Raw genomic sequence first — 6,137 nt, 5'->3', positions numbered from 1 at the left:
AATCAAAGAGGTGGGTTGAATGCGCGGAGAGTATAGCCTTTGCCATGTACATAGCTGACCTGAATTCAATCCTCAGCATCCTAGGTTTTCCAGCCTGCCAGGAAGATTCCTGAGTGCTGAACCAGGAATAACTCCTGAGTGCTGTTGTGTGTGGTCCCCAAAAAAGAAAATGACCTCATTAGATGTATAAGGTTCTCTTTTTTGTTTTGTTTTTGGGGGCACACCCAACAATGCTCAGGGATTTCTCCTGGCTCTGCAGTCAGGTATTATTACTGGTGGAGCTTCAGGGATTAAGGGGGATTTAGCAGATAGAACCTTGGTTGGCTGCATACAAAGCAAGTACTGTACTATCTCTTGGGCCCCTCAAATTAACTTGTAACTTAAAGATTAACAGATGGCTGGGGATATGGGTTGTATGTCCCAGGTGAAATCTGCCCACACTGCATTGAACATCTCCCCATATCCCATAGTACTGCTGGAAAACATCTCTTCAAACACAAAATATTTTTTTTTTGGTTTTAGGGTCACACCTGGCAGCACTCGGGGGTTACTCCTGGCTCTACGCTCAGAAATTACTCCTGGCAGGCACGTGGGACCATATGGGATGCGGGGATTCGAACCACCGACCTTCTGCATGCAAGGCAGATGCCTTACCTCCATGCTATCTCTCCGGCCCTCAAACATAAAATTCTTTTTTGTTTTTTTTGTTTTGTTTTTGTTTTGTTTTTGGGCCACACCCGTTTGACACTCAGGGGTTACTCCTGGCTATGTGCTCAGAAATCGCCCCTGGCTTGGGGGGACCATATGGGACGCCGGGGGATCGAACCGAGGTTCGTTCCTTGGCTAGCGCTTGTAAGGCAGACATCTTACCTCTAGCGCCACCTTCCCGGCCCCTCAAACACAAAATTCTTTTTTTTTTTTTTTTTTTTTTTTTGGGCCACACCCTGTGACGCTCAGGGGTTACTCCTGGCTATGCGCTCAGAAGTTGCTCCTGGCTTCTTGGGGGACCATATGGGACGCCGGGGGATCGAACCGCGGTCCGTCCTAGGCTAGCGCAGGCAAGGCAGGCACCTTACCTCCAGCGCCACCGCCCGGCCCCTCAAACACAAAATTCTAATCAGTACAAAAACTGCTGTGAGGGGCTGGAGAGATAGCATAGAGGTAAGGCGTTTACCTTTCATGCAGAAGGTCATCGGTTCGAATCCCAGCATGCCATATGGTCCCCCGTGCCTGCCAGGAGCAACTTCTGAGCACGGAGCCAGGAAAAACCCCTGAGCACTGCCGGGTGTGACCCAAAAACCACCCAAACCCCCCCCCCAAAAAAAACAAAAAACTGCTGTGAGCAATAGTGTGTTTGCTTTGCATGCAACAGACCCACCACAGACCCAGGTTCAATTCCTATCATCCCATATGGTCCCCTGAGCCTGCCAGGAGCGAATTCTGAAGAGTCAGGAGTAACCCCTGATTGTTTCTTGGCCTTTTGGCTAAGATCAAGTGTAGAATTAACCCTTGAGCACTGACGGATATGCGCCCCCCCCCCCCACCAAATAACCTGCTGTGAGATTAACAAGGTTTATGTATGAATACATTCATACATGACTTAATTTTTTCAGACTCCCTTCCCCTGTCACAAGGATTGTTAGATTATCCAGTAGGTTACATTCCCGTTTCAATCAACAGAGCTTGATTTCTGTCCATGCTGTGAGGACACTTTTGGTGGTATGAGGGAACAATGTAGGACAGGTATTGAACTCAGGTCTCTGAAAAACATGATCTCCAGCCCTTTGAACCATCTCCACAGCCCCAACTCTGACATACATATAACTTTTGTTTGCAAAACAAAATTATAAAATTTAAGAATATTTTTCTTTTGTTTTTGTGTTATTTGTTGGTTTTTGGGTCACACCCCACAGCACTTAGGGGTTCCTTCTGGCTTTATGCTCAGAATCGATCCTGGCAGGCTCAGGGGACCATATGGGATGCTGGGATTTGAACCACTGTCCTTCTGCATGCAAGGCAAAAGCTTTAGTTCCATGCTATCTCTCCTGCCCAGAATATAAGAATATGTTTAGAGACAACTGCTGTCATGTAAATGCCGCAGCTTCACTGCTTTTCCATTCATCTCTGAAGTACTCAGCCTCCAAAAACTCCAGGTATGCCATTTTTGTGGCTGACAACTCCAAGGATAGTTTGGAGCCAGGGGAACCTGCTCTATACTTCCAGATGTCCCAGCATACATGCCCATGAACCACCACTGTCTCTATATGAGCTCATTAGCCCAGTTCCACAGATCCTCAAGTCCTGAACTGTGCAGCTGCTTACATGGCCATGCAACAACCCCATAAGTTTAATACTGATTTCTCAATAGGAATACACCAAATTAGATGCAAAATTATCATAAAATCCACACAAGCTCAACAAACCCAACAACAGAATGCTCAACTGCAATAAACAGCTTAGTAAACCTTTAGACAATGACATAAGGACCATATTATGATATATGATAATTGTCAGAAATTTTCTTTTTTGGGGGGCACATCCAGGCCACTCAGGGGCTACTCCTGGATGTAAGCTCAGAAATCACTCCTGGCAGGCTTGGGGGATCATATAGAATGCCAGGGATTGAACCTGGTCCAGCTGCATGCAAATGTACTACCTGCTGTGCTGTCACTCCAGCCCCTCAATAAATTTTCTTTTTTTTTTTTGTTTTGTTTTTGTTTTGTTTTTGTTTTTGGGCCACACCCAGCGATGCTCAGGGGTTACTCCTGGCTGTCTGCTCAGAAATAGCTCCTGGCAGGCACGGGGGACCATATGGGACACCGGGATTCGAACCAACCACCTTTGGTCCTGGATCGGCTGCTTGCCAGGCAAACGCCGCTGTGCTATCTCTCCGGGCCCAATAAATTTTCTTTTAATGAGGTTACTTTTTAAAAATAATTCCATCATCACTTAGTTGTACCAAACAACTTAATTTCTTTTTTTTTGGGGGGGGGTCACACCCAGCAGTGCTCAGGGGTCACTCCTGGCCCTATGCTCAGAAATCACTCCTGGCAGGCTCGGGGGAACCATATAGGATGCGGGGATTTGAACCACAGTCCTTTGGCATGCAAGGCAAACTCCCTACCTCCATGCTATCTCTCCAGCCCTGTACCAAACAATTTTAGGTAAATTATTTATACCTGCTCAGGGGCAGGCTTTGGGGGAGTGGGGTGACGAGGGTAGATGAATGTTACACTAGTGGTAGGATTGCTGTCGAACTATTGAATGCCAAAAATAACTGTAATATCAGCAATTCTGCAAACCAGTATAAAAAAAGAAATTTAATTAAGATGTGTTTATAAATACATGAATTTCTTATCTTCTTTTTATAGGGGAGATGCCTTGTAGTACTCAGTGGAAGGTCCTATCCTGGCACCTATACATGAGCCCTGCCAGGAATAATCCTTGTGTATAGAATCAAGAGCAAAGGTATGTCCTAACCTGTCCCCACACTCCAATAAAAATTTTGTGGTACTATAGATTGTACCCTAGGGCCACACATGCATGCCTACTCAATCATTGATTCACCAAGTCAGATTGCTGGCTGTTAGATTACACCTTTTTTTTTTTTGGTTTTTGGGCCACACCCGGCAGTGCTCAGGGGTTACTCCTGGCTGTCTGCTCAGAAATAGCTCCTGGCAGGCACGGGGCACCATATCAGACACCGGGATTCGAACCAACCACCTTTGGTCCTGGATCGGCTGCTTGCAAGGCAAACACCGCTGTGCTATCTCTCCGGGCCCCAGATTATACCTTATTTTACTGAAAACAAAAATCATCCCTGCTTCCCTTGTGTCTGTTTGGTTACAATCTGGTTTTACACCAAAATAGAGATTGTTGGGGCCGGCGAGGTGGCGCTAGAGGTAAGGTGTCTGCCTTGCAAGCGCTAGCCAAGGAAGGACCGCGGTTCGATCCCCCGGCATCCCATATGGTCCCCCTAAGCCAGGGGCAATTTCTGAGTGCTTAGCCAGGAGTAACCCCTGAGCATCAAACGGGTGTGGCCCGAAAAACAAAAAAAAAAAAAAAAAAAAAAAAAAACAAAAAAAAACAAAATAGAGATTGTTTAACATGTAAAACTGGGCTGGACTAGCTAAAAGCCTGAAATATCTGTCCATACTTCCTCACCGGGATGGTCTCTGTATTCATAAAAATGACTGTTCTGGCAGGCAACTAGCTCTCCATACGAGGTAGGAGATTGCTAGACTACACGTATTTCACCCTCAGCTTGGTCTGGATTATTTCGTGCAGTGACTCTGCTTTTGACTTGTTCACCTGGAATTGGAGATATGGCACATGGGGTGATATTAACAACTGGTTATGACAGATATTTTTAATATTGATATATATATATATTTTTTTTGGTTTTTGGGCCACACCCAGTAATGCTCAGGGGTTACTCCTGGCTATGTGCTCAGAAGTTGCTCCTGGCTTGGGGGACCATATGGGACACCGGGGGATCGAACCGCGGTCCGTCCAAGGTTAGCGCAGGCAAGGCAGGCACCTTACCTTTAGCGCCACCGCCCGGCCCCAATATTGATATTTTTTAAATGTGTTTTTGGGCTACGCCCACAGGTGCTTAGGGTTTACTCCTGGATCTCTGCACTCAGATCATTCTTGGTAGTGCTCAGCGATTGAATATGTAGTGCCAGGTATCAAACCCTATGGGTCACATGGATGCAAGGCAAATTCTCAACCCACTGTACTATCTTTCTATTTCATTCTTTGAATTACATTTGTAATTGCTGATTCATTTCTATATCTATCTATCTATCTATCTATCTATCTATCTATCTATCTATCTATCTATCTATCTATCTATCTATCTATCTATCTATCTATCTATCTATCTATCTATCTATCTATCTATCCATCCATCCATCCATCTATCTATCTCTCTATCTATCTATCTAGTAAATATACTAAATGTGTTGGCTACTTTTTTTGTTTGCCTTTGGACCACAGCAGAAAGTGCTTAGGGCTTATTCCTGGTTTGGTGCTCAGTGGTCACCCTGGCAGGGTTTGGGAAAAGTATATGCAGCTCAGGATCAAATTTGGGTTGGCTGCATGCACTACAAATGCCTTTCTTTTGAACTTGGATATAGTTCAGAGATCAGAGGGCCAGGCTATATCCAAATACTAGCTGTACTCTAGCCCAAAATTGTTGATACTTATTATTATTTTTTTTTATCTTGTGTTCTTTTTTTGTTTGAATTTGACCACACTGGCTGTGCTCAGGTGTTACACCTGGCTCTGTGCTCAGAAATTGTTCCTGGCAGGCTTGATGGATCATATGTGGTGCCGGGGATTGAACCCAGGTAGGCTTCATGCAAGACAAACGCCCTACCTGTGTGATATTGCTCCAGTCTCTGTTGATATTTATTTATTTTGGTTTTTGGGCCACACCCGGTAACGCTCAGGGGTCACTCCTGACTATGTGCTCAGAAGTTGCTCCTGGCTTGGGGGACCATGTGGGACACGGGGGATAGAACCGGGGTCTGTCCAAGGCTAGCGCAGGCAAGGCAGGCACCTTACCTCTAGCGCCACCGCCTGGCTGTTGATATTTATTAAATATAGATCACTATGCTAATTATAAGATACTGCTCAAATCTTTTTACTGAGATTAAAGTGACTATAATTTGGGGCCGGAGCGATAGCATGGAGGTAAGGCGTTTGCCTTTCATGCAGAAGGTCATCGGTTCAAATCCCGGCGTCCCATATGGTCCCCCGTGCCTGCCAGGAGCAATTTCTGAGCATGGAGCCAGGAGCAATTTCTGAGCATGGAGCCAGGAGTAACCCCTGAGCACTGCCGGGTGTGACCCAAAAACCACAAAAAAAAAAGGGACTATAATTTATATTAATTATGACTCCAATTTATGGGCACATATTGTTATGAATTATAGGCTCTATTTTTGTTTGTTTTGTTTTGGGGACACACCTGGCTCAGAAATTGCTCCTGGCAGGCCCAGGGGACCATTTGGGATGCTGGGAATCAAACCCAGGTCATTCCAAGGCAAATACCCTACCACTGTGCTATCTCTCTGGTTTCCATATTATAGGCTCTTAAAGAAATAGAGGTAATAAGATAATGCCTGTAATGA

The sequence above is a fragment of the Suncus etruscus genome, chromosome 4, assembly GCF_024139225.1.
Source record: "Suncus etruscus isolate mSunEtr1 chromosome 4, mSunEtr1.pri.cur, whole genome shotgun sequence".
In the NCBI taxonomy this organism is placed as follows: domain Eukaryota; kingdom Metazoa; phylum Chordata; class Mammalia; order Eulipotyphla; family Soricidae; genus Suncus; species Suncus etruscus.
The sequence above is the reverse complement of the archived record's forward strand: the minus strand, read 5'-3'. Positions refer to the sequence as shown.